Source organism: Convolutriloba macropyga, chromosome 9 (genome assembly GCF_964194025.1).
Source record: "Convolutriloba macropyga chromosome 9, txConMacr16.3, whole genome shotgun sequence".
NCBI lineage: Eukaryota > Metazoa > Xenacoelomorpha > Acoela > Convolutidae > Convolutriloba > Convolutriloba macropyga.
Window position 1 is genome coordinate 63,769,025 of NC_134476.1, and position 23,766 is coordinate 63,792,790.

At 39.8% G+C, this 23,766-nt stretch overlaps 21 non-coding genes across 21 annotated transcripts; all 21 read left to right on the forward strand.

Moving 5' to 3' along the window:
* The first annotated feature begins 86 nt into the window (after window positions 1-86).
* On the forward strand, window positions 87-205 carry LOC142347172 (5S ribosomal RNA). The gene has a single exon (XR_012760189.1). It is a non-coding gene; the product is annotated as a 5S ribosomal RNA (ribosomal RNA).
* Window positions 206-1,343: 1,138 nt separating this feature from the next.
* On the forward strand, window positions 1,344-1,462 carry LOC142347173 (5S ribosomal RNA). Its single transcript, XR_012760190.1, has one exon. It is a non-coding gene; the product is annotated as a 5S ribosomal RNA (ribosomal RNA).
* Window positions 1,463-2,600: 1,138 nt separating this feature from the next.
* Window positions 2,601-2,719, forward strand: LOC142347174 (5S ribosomal RNA). Its single transcript, XR_012760191.1, has one exon. It is a non-coding gene; the product is annotated as a 5S ribosomal RNA (ribosomal RNA).
* Window positions 2,720-3,667: 948 nt separating this feature from the next.
* Window positions 3,668-3,786, forward strand: LOC142347246 (5S ribosomal RNA). The gene has a single exon (XR_012760259.1). It is a non-coding gene; the product is annotated as a 5S ribosomal RNA (ribosomal RNA).
* A 947-nt stretch (window positions 3,787-4,733) lies between these two features.
* LOC142347175 (5S ribosomal RNA) lies at window positions 4,734-4,852 on the forward strand. The gene has a single exon (XR_012760192.1). It is a non-coding gene; the product is annotated as a 5S ribosomal RNA (ribosomal RNA).
* Window positions 4,853-5,988: 1,136 nt separating this feature from the next.
* On the forward strand, window positions 5,989-6,107 carry LOC142346650 (5S ribosomal RNA). Its single transcript, XR_012759697.1, has one exon. It is a non-coding gene; the product is annotated as a 5S ribosomal RNA (ribosomal RNA).
* A 949-nt stretch (window positions 6,108-7,056) lies between these two features.
* Window positions 7,057-7,175, forward strand: LOC142346651 (5S ribosomal RNA). Its single transcript, XR_012759698.1, has one exon. It is a non-coding gene; the product is annotated as a 5S ribosomal RNA (ribosomal RNA).
* A 947-nt stretch (window positions 7,176-8,122) lies between these two features.
* LOC142346883 (5S ribosomal RNA) lies at window positions 8,123-8,241 on the forward strand. Its single transcript, XR_012759920.1, has one exon. It is a non-coding gene; the product is annotated as a 5S ribosomal RNA (ribosomal RNA).
* Window positions 8,242-9,189: 948 nt separating this feature from the next.
* Window positions 9,190-9,308, forward strand: LOC142346884 (5S ribosomal RNA). The gene has a single exon (XR_012759921.1). It is a non-coding gene; the product is annotated as a 5S ribosomal RNA (ribosomal RNA).
* A 948-nt stretch (window positions 9,309-10,256) lies between these two features.
* On the forward strand, window positions 10,257-10,375 carry LOC142346886 (5S ribosomal RNA). The gene has a single exon (XR_012759922.1). It is a non-coding gene; the product is annotated as a 5S ribosomal RNA (ribosomal RNA).
* Window positions 10,376-11,323: 948 nt separating this feature from the next.
* Window positions 11,324-11,442, forward strand: LOC142346955 (5S ribosomal RNA). Its single transcript, XR_012759988.1, has one exon. It is a non-coding gene; the product is annotated as a 5S ribosomal RNA (ribosomal RNA).
* Window positions 11,443-12,390: 948 nt separating this feature from the next.
* On the forward strand, window positions 12,391-12,509 carry LOC142346652 (5S ribosomal RNA). Its single transcript, XR_012759699.1, has one exon. It is a non-coding gene; the product is annotated as a 5S ribosomal RNA (ribosomal RNA).
* Window positions 12,510-13,458: 949 nt separating this feature from the next.
* Window positions 13,459-13,577, forward strand: LOC142346653 (5S ribosomal RNA). Its single transcript, XR_012759701.1, has one exon. It is a non-coding gene; the product is annotated as a 5S ribosomal RNA (ribosomal RNA).
* Window positions 13,578-14,524: 947 nt separating this feature from the next.
* LOC142346654 (5S ribosomal RNA) lies at window positions 14,525-14,643 on the forward strand. The gene has a single exon (XR_012759702.1). It is a non-coding gene; the product is annotated as a 5S ribosomal RNA (ribosomal RNA).
* Window positions 14,644-15,586: 943 nt separating this feature from the next.
* LOC142346655 (5S ribosomal RNA) lies at window positions 15,587-15,705 on the forward strand. The gene has a single exon (XR_012759703.1). It is a non-coding gene; the product is annotated as a 5S ribosomal RNA (ribosomal RNA).
* A 945-nt stretch (window positions 15,706-16,650) lies between these two features.
* On the forward strand, window positions 16,651-16,769 carry LOC142347196 (5S ribosomal RNA). The gene has a single exon (XR_012760212.1). It is a non-coding gene; the product is annotated as a 5S ribosomal RNA (ribosomal RNA).
* Window positions 16,770-17,905: 1,136 nt separating this feature from the next.
* Window positions 17,906-18,024, forward strand: LOC142346732 (5S ribosomal RNA). The gene has a single exon (XR_012759777.1). It is a non-coding gene; the product is annotated as a 5S ribosomal RNA (ribosomal RNA).
* A 1,138-nt stretch (window positions 18,025-19,162) lies between these two features.
* LOC142346657 (5S ribosomal RNA) lies at window positions 19,163-19,281 on the forward strand. Its single transcript, XR_012759705.1, has one exon. It is a non-coding gene; the product is annotated as a 5S ribosomal RNA (ribosomal RNA).
* Window positions 19,282-20,414: 1,133 nt separating this feature from the next.
* LOC142346889 (5S ribosomal RNA) lies at window positions 20,415-20,533 on the forward strand. Its single transcript, XR_012759925.1, has one exon. It is a non-coding gene; the product is annotated as a 5S ribosomal RNA (ribosomal RNA).
* Window positions 20,534-21,481: 948 nt separating this feature from the next.
* Window positions 21,482-21,600, forward strand: LOC142347090 (5S ribosomal RNA). The gene has a single exon (XR_012760113.1). It is a non-coding gene; the product is annotated as a 5S ribosomal RNA (ribosomal RNA).
* A 1,136-nt stretch (window positions 21,601-22,736) lies between these two features.
* LOC142346323 (5S ribosomal RNA) lies at window positions 22,737-22,855 on the forward strand. Its single transcript, XR_012759386.1, has one exon. It is a non-coding gene; the product is annotated as a 5S ribosomal RNA (ribosomal RNA).
* The last annotated feature ends 911 nt before the right edge of the window (window positions 22,856-23,766 follow it).

Below are 23,766 nucleotides of genomic sequence, written 5' to 3' on the forward strand. Positions count from 1 at the left end.
GGCGGCGAGTTAAAGTGGTCCTGTATATGAATATAAGACTACAATACAATACTGTTGTATATAAATTCGCTCCCACTTACGCAAATGCCTACGACCATACCATGTTGAATGCACCGGTTCTCGTCCGATCACCGAAGTTAAGCAACATTGGGCCTGGTTAGTACTTGGATGGGTGACCGCTTGAGAACACCAGTTGTTGTAGGCTTTTTCTTTTGAGTATTCAAACCTCATAGAATACTTTTATTCGATATTTACACATTTTAGAGCCTCAAAAAGCCTCGGTGATCGAAAAAGTTAAGCCTCATCGAGCGCGGATACTTTTTTGGAAATTGGTAAAAACTTGTCCAAAATGGTTCGCTGTGCCAGATTTTTTTTTATTTTATCCCCAACTATGGCTCAAGTGGAGCATGCCCACAAAAAATGAGCCAATTTGGACTAAAATTGACGATTTGGTGGCCAAAACAAAGTTCGGTGATCGAAAAAGTTAAGCCTCATCGAGCGCGGATACTTTTTTGGAAATTGGTGAAAATTTGTCCAAAATGGTTCGCTGTGCCAGATTTTTTTATTTTACCCCCAACTATGGCTCAAGTGGAGCATGCCCACAAAAAATGAGCCATTTCGGACTAAAATTGACGATTTGGTGGCCAAAACTAAGTTCGGTGATCGAAAAAGTTAAGCCTCATCGAGCGCGGATACTTTTTGTAAATGACAATTTCAGCATTAACCATTGCTCCAAACACACCCCATATACTTGTAAAGGCCATTCTAATAGTTCCCCTAATTGCGTTTACTGTATATTTGGTATTTGGAACTGTCTCGGAAACATCAATACTAATTGTAAAATTTCCCTTTATTAAACTAATTTTTAAGTTAGTGCAAATCGCTCAGTTCCATTCTTTAGGCTGCACTCCGCTAACGCAGCGTGCATTCAAATAAAACTTATCAAATAGAGTTGATACTTACCTATTTAATAAGTTTATCACAACAATTAGGCTAAAAGCAATTGAGCTATGATTTTCCCAAGTACCGGCCTAAACCCACTGAAGTCATGCCTCCGGTTCAATGTCCGGTTGAACAGGTTCCTCGGACCCAACTCATCTCTCCCTTGTTTTGGGGCCATTCCACTGTATTGTGGAAGGTTGGAAGCAAAAAGTTTGTGCGTTGGTCATAATACACTGTATGGCTACGAATTGCATAAATTATAACACAAACGTGGCTAAAATTGCATGTATTAAGTGACTATTTTGCAAACCGCAAGGCGGCGAGTTAAAGTGATCCTGTATATGAATATAAGACTACAATACAATACTGTTGTATATAAATTCGCTCCCACTTACGCAAATGCCTACGACCATACCATGTTGAATGCACCGGTTCTCGTCCGATCACCGAAGTTAAGCAACATTGGGCCTGGTTAGTACTTGGATGGGTGACCGCTTGAGAACACCAGTTGTTGTAGGCTTTTTCTTTTGAGTATTCAAACCTCATAGAATACTTTTATTCGATATTTACACATTTTAGAGCCTCAAAAAGCCTCGGTGATCGAAAAAGTTAAGCCTCATCGAGCGCGGATACTTTTTTGGAAATTGGTAAAAACTTGTCCAAATTGGTTCGCTGTGCCAGATTTTTTTTATTTTATCCCCAACTATGGCTCAAGTGGAGCATGCCCACAAAAAAATGAGCCAATTCGGACTAAAATTGACGATTTGGTGGCCAAAACAAAGTTCGGTGATCGAAAAAGTTAAGCCTCATCGAGCGCGGATACTTTTTTGGAAATTGGTGAAAACTTGTCCAAAATGGTTCGCTGTGCCAGATTTTTTTATTTTATCCCCAACTATGGCTCAAGTGGAGCATGCCCACAAAAAATGAGCCATTTCGGACTAAAACTGACGATTTGGTGGCCAAAACTAAGTTCGGTGATCGAAAAAGTTAAGCCTCATCGAGCGCGGATACTTTTTGTAAATGACAATTTCAGCATTAACCATTGCTCCAAACACACCCCATATACTTGTAAAGGCCATTCTAATAGTTCCCCTGCTTGCGTTTACTGTATATTTGGTATTTGGAACTGTCTCGGAAACATCAATACTAATTGTAAAATTTCCCTTTATTAAACTAACTTTTAAGTTAGTGCAAATCGCTGAGTTCCATTCTTTAGGCTGCACTCCGCTAACGCAGAGTGCATTCAAATAAAACTTATCAAATAGAGTTGATACTTACCTATTTAATAAGTTTATCACAACAATTAGGCTAAAAGCAATTGAGCTATGATTTTCCCAAGTACCGGCCTAAACCCACTGAAGTCATGCCTCCGGTTCAATGTCCGGTTGAACAGGTTCCTCGGACCCAATTCATCTCTCCCTTGTTTTGGGGCCATTCCACTGTATTGTGGAAGGTTGGAAGCAAAAAGTTTGTGCGTTGGTCATAATACACTGTATGGCTACGAATTGCATAAATTATAACACAAACGTGGCTAAAATTGCATGTATTAAGTGACTATTTTGCAAACCGCAAGGCGGCGAGTTAAAGTGATCCTGTATATGAATATGAGACTACAATACAATACTGTTTCATATAAATTCGCTCCCACTTAAGCAAATGCCTACGACCATACCATGTTGAATGCACCGGTTCTCGTCCGATCACCGAAGTTAAGCAACATTGGGCCTGGTTAGTACTTGGATGGGTGACCGCTTGAGAACACCAGTTGTTGTAGGCTTTTTCTTTTGAGTATTCAAACCTCATAGAATACTTTTATTCGATATTTACACATTTTAGAGCCTCAAAAAGCCTCGGTGATCGAAAAAGTTAAGCCTCATCGAGCGCGGATACTTTTTTGGAAATTGGTAAAAACTTGTCCAAAATGGTTCGCTGTGCCAGATTTTTTTTATTTTATCCCCAACTATGGCTCAAGTGGAGCATGCCCACAAAGATGAGCCAATTCGGACTAAAATTGACGATTTGGTGGCCAAAACTAAGTTCGGTGATCGAAAAAGTTAAGCCTCATCGAGCGCGGATACTTTTTGTAAATGACAATTTCAGCATTAACCATTGCTCCAAACACACCCCATATTTTTGCAAAGGCCATTCTAATAGTTCTCCTGCTTGCGTTTACTGTATATTTGGTATTTGGAACTGTCTCGGAAACATCAATACTAATTGTAAAATTTCCCTTTATTAAACTAACTTTTAAGTTAGTGCAAATCGCTCAGTTCCATTCTTTGGGCTGCACTCCGCTAACGCAGAGTGCATTCAAATACAACTTATCAATTAGAGTTGATACTTACCTATTTAATAAGTTTATCACAACAATTAGGCTAAAAGCAATTGAGCTATGATTTTCCCAAGTACCGGCCTAAACCCACTGAAGTCATGCCTCCGGTTCAATGTCCGGTTGAACAGGTTCCTCGGACCCAATTCATCTCTCCCTTGTTTTGGGGCCATTCCACTGTATTGTGGAAGGTTGGAAGCAAAAAGTTTGTGCGTTGGTCATAATACACTGTATGGCTACGAATTGCATAAATTATAACACAAACGTGGCTAAAATTGCATGTATTAAGTGACTATTTTGCAAACCGCAAGGCGGCGAGTTAAAGTGATCCTGTATATGAATATAAGACTACAATACAATACTGTTGTATATAAATTCGCTCCCACTTACGCAAATGCCTACGACCATACCATGTTGAATGCACCGGTTCTCGTCCGATCACCGAAGTTAAGCAACATTGGGCCTGGTTAGTACTCGGATGGGTGACCGCTTGAGAACACCAGTTATTGTAGGCTTTTTCTTTTGAGTATTCAAACCTCATAGAATACTTTTATTCGATATTTACACATTTTAGAGCCTCAAAAAGCCTCGGTGATCGAAAAAGTTAAGCCTCATCGAGCGCGGATACTTTTTAGGAAATTGGTAAAAACTTGTCCAAAATGGATCGCTGTGCCAGATTTTTTTATTTTATCCCCAACTATGGCTCAAGTGGAGCATGCCCACAAAGATGAGCCAATTTGGACTAAAATTGACGATTTGGTGGCCAAAACTAAGTTCGGTGATCGAAAAAGTTAAGCCTCATCGAGCGCGGATACTTTTTGTAAATGACAATTTCAGCATTAACCATTGCTCCAAACACACCCCATATTTTTGTAAAGGCCATTCTAATAGTTCTTCTGCTTGCGTTTACTGTATATTTGGTATTTGGAACTGTCTCGGAAACATCAATACTAATTGTAAAATTTCCCTTTATTAAACTAACTTTTAAGTTAGTGTAAATCGCTGAATTCCATTCTTTAGGCTGCACTCCGCTAACGCAGAGTGCATTCATATAAAATTTATCAAATAGAGTTGATACTTACCTATTTAATAAGTTTATCACAACAATTAGGCTAAAAGCAATTGAGCTATGATTTTCCCAAGTACCGGCCTAAACCCACTGAAGTCATGCCTCCGGTTCATTGTCCGGTTGAACAGGTTCCTCGGACCCAATTCATCTCTCCCTTGTTTTGGGGCCATTCCACTGTATTGTAGAAGGTTGGAAGCAAAAAGTTTGTGCGTTGGTCATAATACACTGTATGGCTACGAATTGCATAAATTATAACACAAACGTGGCTAAAATTGCATGTATTAAGTGACTATTTTGCAAACCGCAAGGCGGCGAGTTAAAGTGATCCTGTATATGAATATAAGACTACAATACAATACTGTTGTATATAAATTCGCTCCCACTTACGCAAATGCCTACGACCATACCATGTTGAATGCACCGGTTCTCGTCCGATCACCGAAGTTAAGCAACATTGGGCCTGGTTAGTACTTGGATGGGTGACCGCTTGAGAACACCAGTTGTTGTAGGCTTTTTCTTTTGAGTATTCAAACCTCATAGAATACTTTTATTTGATATTTACACATTTTAGAGCCTCAAAAAGCCTGGGTGATCGAAAAAGTTAAGCCTCATCGAGCGCGGATACTTTTTTGGAAATTGGTGAAAACTTGTCCAAAATGGTTCGCTGTGCCAAATTTTTTTTATTTTATCCCCAAATATGGCTCAAGTGGAGCATGCCCACAAAAAATGAGCCATTTCGGACTAAAATTGACGATTTGGTGGCCAAAACTAAGTTCGTTGATCGAAAAAGTTAAGCCTCATCGAGCGCGGATACTTTTTTGGAAATTGGTGAAAACTTGTCAAAAATGGTTCGCTGTGCCAGATTTTTTTATTTTATCCCCAACTATGATTCAAGTGGAGCATGCCCACAAAAAATGAGCCATTTCGGACTAAAATTGACGATTTGGTGGCCAAAACTAAGTTCGTTGATCGAAAAAGTTAAGCCTCATCGAGCGCGGATACTTTTTGTAAATGACAATTTCAGCAATAACCATTGCTCCAAACACACCCCATATACTTGTAAAGGCCATTCTAATAGCTCCCCTGCTTGCGTTTACTGTATATTTGGTATTTGGAACTGTCTCGGAAACATCAATACTAATTGTAAAATTTCCCTTTATTAAACTAACTTTTAAGTTAGTGCAAATCGCTCAGTTCCATTCTTTAGGCTGCACTCCCCTAACCCAAGTGCATTCAAATAAAATTTATCAAATAGAGTTGATACTTACCTGTTTAATAAGTTTATCACAACAATTAGGCTAAAAGCAATTGAGCTATGATTTTCCCAAGTACCGGCCTAAACCCACTGAAGTCATGCCTCCGGTTCAATGTCCGGTTGAACAGGTTCCTCGGACCCAATTCATCTCTCCCTTGTTTTGGGGCCGTTCCACTGTATTGTGGAAGGTTGGAAGCAAAAAGTTTGTGCGTTGGTCATAATACACTGTATGGCTACGAATTGCATAAATTATAACACAAACGTGGCTAAAATTGCATGTATTAAGTGACTATTTTGCAAGCCGCAAGGCGGCGAGTTAAAGTGATCCTGTATATGAATATAAGACTAGAATACAATACTGTTGTATATAAATTCGCCCCCACTTACGCAAATGCCTACGACCATACCATGTTGAATGCACCGGTTCTCGTCCGATCACCGAAGTTAAGCAACATTGGGCCTGGTTAGTACTTGGATGGGTGACCGCTTGGGAACACCAGGTGTTGTAGGCTTTTTCTTTTGAGTATTCAAACCTCATAGAATACTTTTATTCGATATTTACACATTTTAGAGCCTCAAAAAGCCTCGGTGATCGAAAAAGTTAAGCCTCATCGAGCGCGGATACTTTTTTGGAAATTGGTAAAAACTTGTCCAAAATGGTTCGCTGTGCCAGATTTTTTTTTATTTTATCCCCAACTATGGCTCAAGTGGAGCATTCCCACAAAGATGAGCCAATTCGGACTAAAATTGACGATTTGGTGGCCAAAACAAAGTTCGGTGATCGAAAAAGTTAAGCCTCATCGAGCGCGGATACTTTTTGTAAATGACAATTTCAGCAATAACCATTGCTCCAAACACACCCCATATACTTGTAAAGGCCATTCTAATAGTTCCCCTGCTTGCGTTTACTGTATATTTGGTATTTGGAACTGTCTCGGAAACATCAATACTAATTGTAAAATTTCCCTTTATTAAACTAACTTTTAAGTTAGTGCAAATCGCTGAGTTCCATTCTTTAGGCTGCACTTCGCTAACGCAGAGTGCATTTAAATAAAACTTATCAAATAGAGTTGATACTTACCTATTTAATAAGTTTATCACAACAATTAGGCTAAAAGCAATTGAGCTATGATTTTCCCAAGTACCGGCCTAAACCCACTGAAGTCATGCCTCCGGTTCAATGTCCGGTTGAACAGGTTCCTCGGACCCAATTCATCTCTCCCTTTTTTTGGGGCCGTTCCCCTGTATTGTGGAAGGTTGGAAGCAAAAAGTTTGTGCGTTGGTCATAATACACTGTATGGCTACGAATTGCATAAATTATAACACAAACGTGGCTAAAATTGCATGTATTAAGTGACTATTTTGCAAACCGCAAGGCGGCGAGTTAAAGTGATCCTGTATATGAATATAAGACTACAATACAAAACTGTTGTATATAAATTCGCCCCCACTTACGCAAATGCCTACGACCATACCATGTTGAATGCACCGGTTCTCGTCCGATCACCGAAGTTAAGCAACATTGGGCCTGGTTAGTACTTGGATGGGTGACCGCTTGGGAACACCAGGTGTTGTAGGCTTTTTCTTTTGAGTATTCAAACCTCATAGAATACTTTTATTCGATATTTACACATTTTAGAGCCTCAAAAAGCCTCGGTGATCGAAAAAGTTAAGCCTCATCGAGCGTGGATACTTTTTTGGAAATTGGTAAAAACTTGTCCAAAATGGTTCGCTGTGCCAGATTTTTTTTATTTTATCCCCAACTATGGCCCAAGTGGAGCATGCCCAAAAAGATGAGCCAATTCGGACTAAAATTGACGATTTGGTGGCCAAAACAAAGTTCGGTGATCGAAAAAGTTAAGCCTCATCGAGCGCGGATACTTTTTGTAAATGACAATTTCAGCAATAACCATTGCTCCAAACACACCCCATATACTTGTAAAGGCCATTCTAATAGTTCCCCTGCTTGCGTTTACTGTATATTTGGTATTTGGAACTGTCTCGGAAACATCAATACTAATTGTAAAATTTCCCTTTATTAAACTAACTTTAAGTTAGTGCAAATCGCTGAGTTCCATTCTTTAGGCTGCACTTCGCTAACGCAGAGTGCATTCAAATAAAACTTATCAAATAGAGTTGATACTTACCTATTTAATAAGTTTATCACAACAATTAGGCTAAAAGCAATTGAGCTATGATTTTCCCAAGTACCGGCCTAAACCCACTGAAGTCATGCCTCCGGTTCAATGTCCGGTTGAACAGGTTCCTCGGACCCAATTCATCTCTCCCTTGTTTTGGGGCCGTTCCACTGTATTGTGGAAGTTTGGAAGCAAAAAGTTTGTGCGTTGGTCATAATACACTGTATGGCTACGAATTGCATAAATTATAACACAAACGTGGCTAAAATTGCATGTATTAAGTGACTATTTTGCAAACCGCAAGGCGGCGAGTTAAAGTGATCCTGTATATGAATACAAGACTACAATACAATACTGTTGTATATAAATTCGCCCCCACTTACGCAAATGCCTACGACCATACCATGTTGAATGCACCGGTTCTCGTCCGATCACCGAAGTTAAGCAACACTGGGCCTGGTTAGTACTTGGATGGGTGACCGCTTGGGAAGACCAGGTGTTGTAGGCTTTTTCTTTTGAGTATTCAAACCTCATAGAATACTTTTATTCGATATTTACACATTTTAGAGCCTCAAAAAGCCTCGGTGATCGAAAAAGTTAAGCCTCATCGAGCGCGGATACTTTTTTGGAAATTGGTAAAAACTTGTCCAAAATGGTTCGCTGTGCCAGATTTTTTTTATTTTATCCCCAACTATGGCTCAAGTGGAGCATGCCCACAAAGATGAGCCAATTCGGACTAAAATTGACGATTTGGTGGCCAAAACAAAGTTCGGTGATCGAAAAAGTTAAGCCTCATCGAGCGCGGATACTTTTTGTAAATGACAATTTCAGCAATAACCATTGCTCCAAACACACCTCATATACTTGTAAAGGCCATTCTAATAGTTCCCCTGCTTGCGTTTACTGTATATTTGGTATTTGGAACTGTCTCGGAAACATCAATACTAATTGTAAAATTTCCCTTTATTAAACTAACTTTTAAGTTAGTGCAAATCGCTCAGTTCCATTCTTTAGGCTGCACTCCGCTAACGCAGCGTGCATTCAAAAAAAACTTATCAAATAGAGTTGATACTTACCTATTTAATAAGTTTATCACAACAATTAGGCTAAAAGCAATTGAGCTATGATTTTCCCAAGTACCGGCCTAAACCCACTGAAGTCATGCCTCCGGTTCAATGTCCGGTTGAACAGGTTCCTCGGGCCCAATTCATCTCTCCCTTGTTTTGGGGCCGTTCCACTGTATTGTGGAAGGTTGGAAGCAAAAAGTTTGTGCGTTGGTCATAATACACTGTATGGCTACGAATTGCATAAATTATAACACAAACGTGGCTAAAATTGCATGTATTAAGTGACTATTTTGCAAACCGCAAGGCGGCGAGTTAAAGTGATCCTGTATATGAATACAAGACTACAATACAATACTGTTGTATATAAATTCGCCCCCACTTACGCAAATGCCTACGACCATACCATGTTGAATGCACCGGTTCTCGTCCGATCACCGAAGTTAAGCAACACTGGGCCTGGTTAGTACTTGGATGGGTGACCGCTTGGGAAGACCAGGTGTTGTAGGCTTTTTCTTTTGAGTATTCAAACCTCATAGAATACTTTTATTCGATATTTACACATTTTAGAGCCTCAAAAAGCCTCGGTGATCGAAAAAGTTAAGCCTCATCGAGCGCGGATACTTTTTTGGAAATTGGTAAAAACTTGTCCAAAATGGTTCGCTGTGCCAGATTTTTTTTATTTTATCCCCAACTATGGCTCAAGTGGAGCATGCCAACAAAGATGAGCCTATTCGGACTAAAATTGACGATTTGGTGGCCAAAACAAAGTTGGGTGATCGAAAAAGTTAAGCCTCATCGAGCGCGGATACTTTTTGTAAATGACAATTTCAGCAACAACCATTGCTCCAAACACACCCCATATACTTGTAAAGGCCATTCTAATAGTTCCCCTGCTTGCGTTTACTGTATATTTGGTATTTGGAACTGTCTCGGAAACATCAATACTAATTGTAAAATTTCCCTTTATTAAACTAACTTTTAAGTTAGTGCAAATCGCTCAGTTCCATTCTTTAGGCTGCACTCCGCTAACGCAGCGTGCATTCAAAAAAAACTTATCAAATAGAGTTGATACTTACCTATTTAATAAGTTTATCACAACAATTAGGCTAAAAGCAATTGAGCTATGATTTTCCCAAGTACCGGCCTAAACCCACTGAAGTCATGCCTCCGGTTCAATGTCCGGTTGAACAGGTTCCTCGGACCCAATTCATCTCTCCCTTGTTTTGGGGCCGTTCCACTGTATTGTGGAAGGTTGGAAGCAAAAAGTTTGTGCGTTGGTCATAATACACTGTATGGCTACGAATTGCATAAATTATAACACAAACGTGGCTAAAATTGCATGTATTAAGTGACTATTTTGCAAACCGCAAGGCGGCGAGTTAAAGTGATCCTGTATATGAATACAAGACTACAATACAATACTGTTGTATATAAATTCGCCCCCACTTACGCAAATGCCTACGACCATACCATGTTGAATGCACCGGTTCTCGTCCGATCACCGAAGTTAAGCAACACTGGGCCTGGTTAGTACTTGGATGGGTGACCGCTTGGGAAGACCAGGTGTTGTAGGCTTTTTCTTTTGAGTATTCAAACCTCATAGAATACTTTTATTCGATATTTACACATTTTAGAGCCTCAAAAAGCCTCGGTGATCGAAAAAGTTAAGCCTCATCGAGCGCGGATACTTTTTTGGAAATTGGTAAAAACTTGTCCAAAATGGTTCGCTGTGACAGATTTTTTTTATTTTATCCCCAACTATGGCTCAAGTGGAGCATGCCCACAAAGATGAGCCAATTCGGACTAAAATTGACGATTTGGTGGCCAAAACAAAGTTCGGTGATCGAAAAAGTTAAGCCTCATCGAGCGCGGATACTTTTTGTAAATGACAATTTCAGCAATAACCATTGCTCCAAACACACCCCATATACTTGTAAAGGCCATTCTAATAGTTCCCCTGCTTGCGTTTACTGTATATTTGGTATTTGGAACTGTCTCGGAAACATCAATTCTAATTGTAAAATTTCCCTTTATTAAACTAACTTTTAATTTAGTGCAAATCGCTCAGTTCCATTCTTTAGGCTGCACTCCGCTAACGCAGAGTGCATTCAAATAAAACTTATCAAATAGAGTTGATACTCACCTATTTAATAAGTTTATCACAACAATTAGGCTAAAAGCAATTGAGCTATGATTTTCCCAAGTACCGGCCTAAACCCACTGAAGTCATGCCTCCGGTTCAATGTCCGGTTGAACAGGTTCCTCGGACCCAATTCATCTCTCCCTTGTTTTGGGGCCGTTCCACTGTATTGTGGAAGGTTGGAAGCAAAAAGTTTGTGCGTTGGTCATAATACACTGTATGGCTACGAATTGCATAAATTATAACACAAACGTGGCTAAAATTGCATGTATTAAGTGACTATTTTGCAAACCGCAAGGCGGCAAGTTAAAGTGATCCTGTATATGAATATAAGACTACAATACAATACTGTTGTATATAAATTCGCCCCCAATTACGCAAATGCCTACGACCATACCATGTTGAATGCACCGGTTCTCGTCCGATCACCGAAGTTAAGCAACATTGGGCCTGGTAAGTACTTGGATGGGTGACCGCTTGGGAACCCCAGGTGTTGTAGGCTTTTTCTTTTGAGTATTCAAACCTCATAGAATACTTTTATTCGATATTTACACATTTTAGAGCCTCAAAAAGCCTCGGTGATCGAAAAAGTTAAGCCTCATCGAGCGCGGATACTTTTTTGGAAATTGGTAAAAACTTGTCCAAAATGGTACGCTGTGCCAGATTTTTTTTATTTTATCCCCAACTATGGCTCAAGTGGAGCATTCCCACAAAGATGAGCCAATTCGGACTAAAATTGACGATTTTGTGGCCAAAACAAAGTTCGGTGATCGAAAAGGCTAAGCCTCATCGAGCGCGGATACTTTTTGTAAATGACAATTTCAGCAATAACCATTGCTCCAAACACACCCCATATACTTGTAAAGGCCATTCTAATAGTTCCCCTGCTTGCGTTTACTGTATATTTGGTATTTGGAACTGTCTCGGAAACATCAATACTAATTGTAAAATTTCCCTTTATTAAACTAACTTTTAAGTTAGTGCAAATCGCTCAGTTCCATTCTTTAGGCTGCACTCCGCTAACGCAGAGTGCATTCAAATAAAACTTATCAAATAGAGTTGATACTTACCTATTTAATAAGTTTATCACAACAATTAGGCTAAAAGCAATTGAGCTATGATTTTCCCAAGTACCGGCCTAAACCCACTGAAGTCATGCCTCCGGTTCAATGTCCGGTTGAACAGGTTCCTCGGACCCAATTCATCTCTCCCTTGTTTTCGGGCCGTTCCACTGTATTGTGGAAGGTTGGAAGCAAAAAGTTTGTGCGTTGGTCATAATACACTTTATGGCTACGAATTGCATAAATTATAACACAAACGTGGCTAAAATTGCATGTATTAAGTGACTATTTTGCAAGCCGCAAGGCGGCGAGTTAAAGTGATCCTGTATATGAATATAAGACTAGAATACAATACTGTTGTATATAAATTCGCCCCCACTTACGCAAATGCCTACGACCATACCATGTTGAATGCACCGGTTCTCGTCCGATCACCGAAGTTAAGCAACATTGGGCCTGGTTAGTACTTGGATGGGTGACCGCTTGGGAACACCAGGTGTTGTAGGCTTTTTCTTTTGAGTATTCAAACCTCATAGAAAACTTTTATTCGATATTTACACATTTTAGAGCCTCAAAAAGCCTCGGTGATCGAAAAAGTTAAGCCTCATCGAGCGCGGATACTTTTTTGGAAATTGGTAAAAACTTGTCCAAAATGGTTCGCTGTGCCAGATTTTCTTTATTTTATCCCCAACTATGGCTCAAGTGGAGCATTCCCACAAAAAATGAGCCAATTCGGACTAAAATTGACGATTTGGTGGCCAAAACAAAGTTCGGTGATCGAAAAAGTTAAGCCTCATCGAGCGCGGATACTTTTTGTAAAGGACAATTTCAGCAATAACCATTGCTCCAAACACACCCCATATACTTGTAAAGGCCATTCTAATAGTTCCCCCGCTTGCGTTTACTGTATATTTGGTATTTGGAACTGGCTCGGAAACATCAATACTAATTGTAAAATTTCCCTTTATTAAACTAACTTTTAAGTTAGTGCAAATCGCTCAGTTCCATTCTTTAGGCTGCACTCCGCTAAAGCAGAGTGCATTCAAATAAAACTTATCAAATAGAGTTGATACTTACCTTTTTAATAAGTTTATCACAACAATTAGGCTAAAAGCAATTGAGCTATGATTTTCCCAAGTACCGGCCTAAACCCACTGAAGTCATGCCTCCGGTTCAATGTCCGGTTGAACAGGTTCCTGGGACCCAATTCATCTCTCCCTTGTTTTGGGGCCGTTCCACTGTATTTTGGAAGGTTGGAAGCAAAAAGTTTGTGCGTGGGTCATAATACACTGTATGGCTACGAATTGCATAAATTATAACACAAATGTGACTAAAATTGCATGTATTAAGTGACTATTTTGCAAACCGCAAGGCGGCGAGTTAAAGTGATCCTGTATATGAATATAAGACTACAATACAATACTGTTGTATATAAATTCGCCCCCACTTACGCAAATGCCTACGACCATACCATGTTGAATGCACCGGTTCTCGTCCGATCACCGAAGTTAAGCAACATTGGGCCTGGTTAGTACTTGGATGGGTGACCGCTTGGGAACACCAGGTGTTGTAGGCTTTTTCTTTTGAGTATTCAAACCTCATAGAATACTTTTATTCGATATTTTCACATTTTAGAGCCTCAAAAAGCCTCGGTGATCGAAAAAGTTAAGCCTCATCGAGCGCGGATACTTTTTTGGAAATTGGTAAAAACTTGTCCAAAATGGTTCGCTGTGCCAGATTTTTTTTATTTTATCCCCAACTAAGGCTCAAGTGGAGCATGCCCACAAAGATGAGCCAATTTGGACTGAAATTGACGATTTGGTGGCCAAAACAAAGTTCGGTGATCGAAAAAGTTAAGCCTCATCGAGCGCGGATACTTTTTGTAAATGACAATTTCAGCAATAACCATTGCTCCAAACACACCCCATATACTTGTAAAGGCCATTCTAATAGTTCCCCTGCTTGCGTTTACTGTATAATTGGTATTTGGAACTGTCTCGGAAACATCAATACTAATTGTAAAATTTCCCTTTATTAAACTAACTTTTAAGTTAGTGCAAATCGCTCAGTTCCATTCTTTAGGCTGCACTCCGCTAACGCAGAGTGCATTCAAATAAAACTTATCAAATAGAGTTGATACTTACCTATTTAATAAGTTTATCACAACAATTAGGCTAAAAGCAATTGAGCTATGATTTTCCCAAGTACCGGCCTAAACCCACTGAAGTCATGCCTCCGGTTCAATGTCCGGTTGAACAGGTTCCTCGGACCCAATTCATCTCTCCCTTGTTTTGGGGCCGTTCCACTGTATTGTGGAAGGTTGGAAGCAAAAGTTTGTGCGTTGGTCATAATACACTGTATGGCTACGAATTGCATAAATTATAACACAAACGTGGCTAAAATTCCATGTATTAAGTGACTATTTTGCAAACCGCAAGGCCGCGAGTTAAAGTGATCCTGTATATGAATATAAGACTACAATACAATACTGTTGTATATAAATTCGCCCCCACTTACGCAAATGCCTACGACCATACCATGTTGAATGCACCGGTTCTCGTCCGATCACCGAAGTTAAGCAACATTGGGCCTGGTTAGTACTTGGATGGGTGACCGCTTGGGAACACCAGGTGTTGTAGGCTTTTTTTTGAGTATTCAAACCTCATAGAATACTTTTATTCGATATTTACACATTTTAGAGCCTCAAAAAGCCTCGGTGATCGAAAAAGTTAAGCCTCATCGAGCGCGGACACTTTTTTGGAAATTGGTGAAAACTTGTCCAAAATGGTTCGCTGTGCCAGGTTTTTTTATTTTATCCCCAACTATGTCTCAAGTGGAGCATGCCCACAAAAAATGAGCCATTTCGGACTAAAATTGACGATTTGGTGGCCAAAACTATGTTCGGTGATCGAAAGTTAAGCCTCATCGAGCGCGGATACTTTTTGTAAATGACAATTTCAGCAATAACCATTGCTCCAAACACACCCCATATACTTGTAAAGGCCATTCTAATAGTTCCCCTGCTTGCGTTTACTGTATATTTGGTATTTGGAACTGTCTCGGAAACATTAATACTAATTGTAAAATTTCCCTTTATTAAACTAACTTTTAAGTTAGTGCAAATCGCTCAGTTCCATTCTTTAGGCTGCACTCCGCTAACGCAGCGTGCATTCAAATAAAACTTATCAAATAAAGTTGATACTTACCTATTTAATAAGTTTATCACAACAATTAGGCTAAAAGCAATTGAGCTATGATTTTCCCAAGTACCGGCCTAAACCCACTGAAGTCATGCCTCCGGTTCAATGTCCGGTTGAACAGGTTCCTCGGACCCAATTCATCTCTCCCTTGTTTTGGGGCCGTTCCACTGTATTGTGGAAGGTTGGAAGCAAAAGTTTGTGCGTTGGTCATAATACACTGTATGGCTACGAATTGCATAAATTATAACACAAACGTGGCTAAAATTCCATGTATTAAGTGACTATTTTGCAAACCGCAAGGCGGCGAGTTAAAGTGATCCTGTATATGAATATAAGACTACAATACAATACTGTTGTATATAAATTCGCCCCCACTTACGCAAATGCCTACGACCATACCATGTTGAATGCACCGGTTCTCGTCCGATCACCGAAGTTAAGCAACATTGGGCCTGGTTAGTACTTGGATGGGTGACCGCTTGGGAACACCAGGTGTTGTAGGCTTTTTTTTGAGTATTCAAACCTCATAGAATACTTTTATTCGATATTTACACATTTTAGAGCCTCAAAAAGCCTCGGTGATCGAAAAAGTTAAGCCTCATCGAGTGCGGATACTTTTTTGGAAATTGGTGAAAACTTGTCCAAAATGGTTCGCTGTGCCAGGTTTTTTTTATTTTATCCCCAACTATGTCTCAAGTGGAGCATGCCCACAAAAAATGAGCCATTTCGGACTAAAATTGACGATTTGGTGGCCAAAACTATGTTCGGTGATCGAAAGTTAAGCCTCATCGAGCGCGGATACTTTTTGTAAATGACAATTTCAGCAATAACCGTTGCTCCAAACACACCCCATATACTTGTAAAGGCCATTCTAATAGTTCCCCTGCTTGCGTTTACTGTATATTTGGTATTTGGAACTGTCTCGGAAACATCAATACTAATTGTAAAATTTCCCTTTATTAAACTAACTTTTAAGTTAGTGCAAATCGCTCAGTTCCATTCTTTAGGCTGCACTGCGCTAACGCAGAGTGCATTCAAATAAAATTTATCAAATAGAGTTGATACTTACCTATTTAATAAGTTTATCACAACAATTAGGCTAAAAGCAATTGAAGTATGATTTTCCCAAGTACCGGCCTAAACCCACTGAAGTCATGCCTCCGGTTCAATGTCCGGTTGAACAGGTTCCTCGGACCCAATTCATCTCTCCCTTGTTTTGGGGCCGTTCCACTGTATTGTGAAAGGTTGGAAGCAAAAAGTTTGTGCGTTGGTCATAATACACTGTATGGCTACCAATTGCATAAATTATAACACAAACGTGGCTAAAATTGCATGTATTAAGTGACTATTTTGCAAACCGCAAGGCGGCGAGTTAAAGTGATCCTGTATATGAATATAAGACTACAATACAATACTGTTGTATATAAATTCGTCCCCACTTACGCAAATGCCTACGACCATACCATGTTGAATGCACCGGTTCTCGTCCGATCACCGAAGTTAAGCAACATTGGGCCTGGTTAGTACTTGGATGAGTGACCGCTTGGGAACACCAGGTGTTGTAGTCTTTTTCTTTTGAGTATTCAAACCTCATAGAATACTTTTATTCGATATTTACACATTTTAGAGCCTCAAAAAGCCTCGGTGATCGAAAAAGTTAAGCCTCATCGAGCGCGGATACTTTTTTGGAAATTGGTAAAAACTTGTCCAAAATGGTTCGCTGTGCCAGATTGTTTTTATTTTATCCCCAACTATGGGTCAAGTGGAGCATGCCCACAAAGATGAGCCAATTCGGACTAAAATTGACGATTTGGTGGCCAAAACAAAGTTCGGTGATCGAAAAAGTTAAGCCTCATCGAGCGCGGATACTTTTTTGGAAATTGGTGAAAACTTGTCCAAAATGGTTCGCTGTGCCAGATTTTTTTATTTTATCCCCAACTACGGCTCAAGTGGAGCATACCCACAAAAAATGAGCCATTTCGGACTAAAATTGAGGATTTGGTGGCCAAAACTAGGTTCGGTGATCGAAAAAGTTAAGCCTCATCGAGCGCGGATACTTTTTGTAAATGACAATTTCAGCAATAACCATTGCTCCAAACACACCCCATATACTTGTAAAGGCCATTCTAATAGTTCCCCTGCTTGCGTTTACTGTATATTTGGTATTTGGAACTGTCTCGGAAACATCAATTCTAATTGTAAAATTTCCCTTTATTAAACTAACTTTTAAGTTAGTGCAAATCGCTCAGTTCCATTCTTTAGGCTGCACTCCGCTAACGCAGAATGCATTCAAATAAAACTTATCAAATAGAGTTGATACTTACCTATTTAATAAGTTTATCACAACAATTAGGCTAAAAGCAATTGAGCTATGATTTTCCCAAGTACCGGCCTAAACCCACTGAAGTCATGCCTCCGGTTCAATGTCCGGTTGAACAGGTTCCTCGGACCCAATTCATCTCTCCCTTGTTTTGGGGCCGTTCCACTGTATTGTGGAAGGTTGGAAGCAAAAAGTTTGTGCGTTGGTCATAATACACTGTATGGCTACGAATTGCATAAATTATAACACAAACGTGGCTAAAATTGCATGTATTAAGTGACTATTTTGCAAACCGCAAGGCGGCGAGTTAAAGTGATCCTGTATATGAATATAAGACTAAAAAACAATACTGTTGTATATAAATTCGCCCCCACTTACGCAAATGCCTACGACCATACCATGTTGAATGCACCGGTTCTCGTCCGATCACCGAAGTTAAGCAACATTGGGCCTGGTTAGTACTTGGATGGGTGACCGCATGGGAACACCAGGTGTTGTAGGCTTTTTCTTTTGAGTATTAAAACCTCATAGAATACTTTTATTCGATATTTACACATTTTAGAGCCTCAAAAAGCCTCGGTGATCGAAAAAGTTAAGCCTCATCGAGCGCGGATACTTTTTTGGAAATTGGTAAAAACTTGTCCAAAATGGTTCGCTGTGCCAAATTTTTTTTTTATTTTATCCCCAACTATGGCTCAAGTGGAGCATGCCCACAAAAAATGAGCCTTTTCGGACTAAAATTGACGATTTGGTGGCCAAAACAAAGTTCGGTGATCGAAAAAGTTAAGCCTCATCGAGCGCAGATACTTTTTTGGAAATTAGTGAAAACTTGTCCAAAATGGTTCGCTGTGCCAGATTTTTTTATTTTTCCCCAACTATGGCTCAAGTGGAGCATGCCCACAAAAAATGAGCCATTTCGGACTAAAATTGACGATTTGGTGGCCAAAACTAGGTTCGGTGATCGAAAAAGTTAAGCCTCATCGAGCGCGGATACTTTTTGTAAATGACAATTTCAGCAATAACCATTGCTCCAAACACACCCCATATACTTGTAAAGGCCATTCTAATAGTTCCCCTGCTTGCGTTTACTGTATATTTGGTATTTGGAACTGTCTCGGAAACATCAATTCTAATTGTAAAGTTTCCCTTTATTAAACTAACTTTTAAGTTAGTGCAAATCGCTCAGTTCCATTCTTTAGGCTGCACTCCGCTAACGCAGAATGCATTCAAATAGAACTTATCAAATAGAGTTGATACTTACCTATTTAATAAGTTTATCACAACAATTAGGCTAAAAGCAATTGAGCTATGATTTTCCCAAGTACCGGCCTAAACCCACTGAAGTCATGCCTCCGGTTCAATGTCCGGTTGAACAGGTTCCTCGGACCCAAATCATCTCTCCCTTGTTTTGGGGCCGTTCCACTGTATTGTGGAAGGTTGGAAGCAAAAAGTTTGTGCGTTGGTCATAATACACTGTATGGCTACGAAATGCATAAATTATAACACAAACGTGGCTAAAATTGCATGTATTAAGTGACTATTTTGCAAACCGCAAGGCGGCGAGTTAAATTGATCCTGTATATGAATATAAGACTACAATACAATACTGTTGTATATAAATTCGCCCCCACTTACGCAAATGCCTACGACCATACCATGTTGAATGCACCGGTTCTCGTCCGATCACCGAAGTTAAGCAACATTGGGCCTGGTTAGTACTTGGATGGGTGACCGCTTGGGAACACCAGGTGTTGTAGGCTTTTTCTTTTGAGTATTGAAACCTCATAAAATACTTTTATTCGATATTTACACATTTTAGAGCCTCAAAAAGCCTCGGTGATCGAAAAAGTTAAGCCTCATCGAGCGCGGATCCTTTTTTGGAAATTGGTAAAAACTTGTCCAAAATGGTTCGCTGTGCCAGATTTTTTTTTTATCCCCAACTATGGCTCAAGTGGAGCATGCCCACAAAGATGAGCCAATTCGGACTAAAATTGACGATTTGGTGGCCAAAACAAAGTTCGGTGATCGAAAAAGTTAAGCCTCATCGAGCGCGGATACTTTTTCGGAAATTGGTAAAAACTTGTCCAAAATGGTTCGCTGTGCCAGATTTTTTTTATTTTTCCCCAATTATGGCTCAAGTGGAGCATGCCCACAAAAAATGAGCCATTTCGGACTAAAATTGACGATTTGGTGGCCAAAACTAAGTTCGGTGATCGAAAAAGTTAAGCCTCATCGAGCGAGGATACTTTTTGTAAATGACAATTTCAGCAATAACCATTGCTCCAAACACACCCCATATACTTGTGAAGGCCATTCTAATAGTTCCCCTGCTTGCGTTTACTGTATATTTGGTATTTGGAACTGTCTCGGAAACATCAATACTAATTGTAAAATTTCCCTTTCTTAAACTAACTTTTACGTTAGTGCAAATCGCTCAGTTCCATTCTTTAGGCTGCACTCCGCTAACGCAGAGTGCATTCAAATAAAACTTATCAAAAAGAGTTGATACTTACCTATTTAATAAGTTTATCACAACAATTAGGCTAAAAGCAATTGAGCTATGAGTTTCCCAAGTACCGGCCTAAACCCACTGAAGTCATGCCTCCGGTTCAATGTCCGGTTGAACAGGTTCCTCGGACCCAATTCATCTCTCCCTTGTTTTGGGGCCGTTCCACTGTATTGTGGAAGGTTGGAAGCAAAAAGTTTGTGCGTTGGTCATAATACACTGTATGGCTACGAATTGCATAAATTATAACACAAACGTGGCTAAAATTGCATGTATTAAGTGACTATTTTGCAAACCGCAAGGCGGCGAGTTAAAGTGATCCTGTATATGAATATAAGACTACAATACAAAACTGTTGTATATAAATTCGCCCCCACTTACGCAAATGCCTACAACCATACCATGTTGAATGCACCGGTTCTCGTCCGATCACCGAAGTTAAGCAACATTGGGCCTGGTTAGTACTTGGATGGGTGACCGCTTGGGAACACCAGGTGTTGTAGGCTTTTTCTTTTGAGTATTCAAACCTCATAGAATCCTTTTATTCGATATTTACACATTTTAGAGCCTCAAAAAGCCTCGTTGATCGAAAAAGTTAAGCCTCATCGAGCGCGGATACTTTTTTGGAAATTGGTAAAAACTTGTCCAAAATGGTTCGCTGTGCCAGATTTCTTTTATTTTATCCCCAACTATGGCTCAAGTGGAGCATGCCCACAAAGATGGGCCATTTCGGACTAAAATTGACGATTTGGTGGCCAAAACTAAGTTCGGTGATCGAAAAAGTTAAGCCTCATCGTGCGCGGATACTTTTTGTAAATGACAATTTCAGCAATAACCATAGCTCCAAACACACCCCATATACTTGTAAAGGCCATTCTAATAGTTCCCCTGCTTGCGTTTACTGTATATTTGGTATTTGGAACTGTCTCGGTAACATCAATACTAATTGTAAAATTTCCCTTTATTAAACTAACTTTTAAGTTAGTGCAAATCGCTCAGTTCCATTCTTTAGGCTGCACTCCGCTAACGCAGAGTGCATTCAAATAAAACTTATCAAATAGAGTTGATACTTGCCTATTTAATAAGTTTATCACAACAATTAGGCTAAAAGCAATTGAGCTATGATTTTCCCAAGTACCGGCCTAAACCCACTGAAGTCATGCCTCCGGTTCAATGTCCGGTTGAACAGGTTCCTCGGACCCAATTCATCTCTCCCTTGTTTTGGGGCCGTTCCACTGCATTGTGGAAGGTTGGAAGCAAAAAGTTTGTGCGTTGGCCATAATACACTGTATGGCTACGAATTGCATAAATTATAACACAAACGTGGCTAAAATTGCATGTATTAAGTGACTATTTTGCAAACCGAAAGGCGGCGAGTTAAAGTGATCCTGTATATGAATATAAGACTACAATACAATACTGTTGTATATAAATTCGCCCCCACTTACCCAAATGCCTACGACCATACCATGTTGAATGCACCGGCTCTCGTCCGATCACCGAAGTTAAGCAACATTGGGCCTGGTTAGTACTTGGATGGGTGACCGCTTGGGAACACCAGGTGTTGTAGGCTTTTTCTTTTGAGTATTCAAACCTCATAGAATACTTTTATTCGATATTTACACATTTTAGAGCCTCAAAAAGCCTCGGTGATCGAAAAAGTTAAGCCTCATCGAGCGCGGATACTTTTTTGGAAATTGGTAAAAACTTCTCCAAAATGGTTCGCTGTGCCAGATTTTTTTTATTTTATCCACAACTATGGCTCAAGTGGAGCATGCCCACAAAGATGAGCCAATTCGGACTAAAATTGACGATTTGGTGGCCAAAACAAAGTTCGGTGATCGAAAAAGTTAAGCCTCATCGAGCGTGGATACTTTTTTGGAAATTGGTAAAAACTTGTCCGAAATGGTTCGCTGTGCAAGATTTTTTTGTTTTTTCCCCAACTATGGCTCAAGTGGAGCATGCCCACAAAAAATGAGCCATTTCGGACTAAAATTAACGATTTGGTGGCCAAAACTAAGTTCGGTGATCGAAAAAGTTAAGCCTCATCGTGCGCGGATACTTTTTGTAAATGACAATTTCAGCAATAACCATTGCTCCAAACACACCCCATATACTTGTAAAGGCCATTCTAATAGTTCCCCTGCTTGCGTTTACTGTATATTTGGTATTTGGAACTGTCTCGGAAACATCAATACTAATTGTAAAATTTCCCTTTATTAAACTAACTTTTAAGTTAGTGCAAATCGCTCAGTTCCATTCTTTAGGCTGCACTCCGCTAACGCAGAGTGCATTCAAATAAAACTTATCAAATAGAGTTGATACTTACCTATTTAATAAGTTTATCACAACAATTAGGCTAAAAGCAATTGAGCTATGATTTTCCCAAGTACCGGCCTAAACCCACTGAAGTCATGCCTCCGGTTCAATGTCCGGTTGAACAGGTTCCTCGGACCCAATTCATCTCTCCCTTGTTTTGGGGCCGTTCCGCTGTATTGTGGAAGGTTGGAAGCAAAAAGTTTGTGCGTTGGTCATAATACACTGTATGGCTACGAATTGCATAAATTATAACACAAACGTGGCTAAAATTGCATGTATTAAGTGACTATTTTGCAAACCGCAAGGCGGCGAGTTAAAGTGGTCCTGTATATGAATATAAGACTACAATACAATACTGTTGTATATAAATTCGCCCCCACTTACGCAAATGCCTACGACCATACCATGTTGAATGCACCGGTTCCCGTCCGATCACCGAAGTTAAGCAACATTGGGCCTGGTTAGTACTTGGATGGGTGACCGCTTGGGAACACCAGGTGTTGTAGGCTTTTTCTTTTGAGTATTCAAACCTCATAGAATACTTTTATTCGATATTTACACATTTTAGAGCCTCAAAAAGCCTCGGTGATCGAAAAAGTTAAGCCTCATCGAGCGCGGATACTTTTTCGGAAATTGGTAAAAACTTGTCCAAAATGGTTCGCTGTGCCAGATTTTTTTTATTTTATCCCCAACTATGGCTTAAGTGGAGCATGCCCACAAAAAATGAGCCAATTCGGACTAAAATTGACGATTTGGTGGCCAAAACAAAGTTCGGTGATCGAAAAAGTTAAGCCTCATCGAGCGCTGATACTTTTTTGGAAATTGGTGAAAACTTGTCAAAAATGGTTCGCTGTGCCAGATTTTTTTATTTTATCCCCAACTATGGCTCAAGTGGAGCATGCCCACAAAAAATGAGCCATTTCGGACTAAAATTGACGATTTGGTGGCCAAAACTAAGTTCGGTGATCGAAAAAGTTAAGCCTCATCGAGCGCGGATACTTTTTGTAAATGACAATTTCAGCAATAACCATTGCTCCAAACACACCCCATATACTTGTAAAGGCCATTCTAATAGTTCCCCTGCTTGCGTTTACTGTATATTTGGTATTTGGAACTGTCTCGGAAACATCAATTCTAATTGTAAAATTTCCCTTTATTAAACTAACTTTTAATTTAGTGCAAATCGCTCAGTTCCATTCTTTAGGCTGCACTCCGCTAACGCAGAGTGCATTCAAATAAAACTTATCAAATAGAGTTGATACTCACCTATTTAATAAGTTTATCACAACAATTAGGCTAAAAGCAATTGAGCTATGATTTTCCCAAGTACCGGCCTAAACCCACTGAAGTCATGCCTCCGGTTCAATGTCCGGTTGAACAGGTTCCTCGGACCCAATTCATCTCTCCCTTGTTTTGGGGC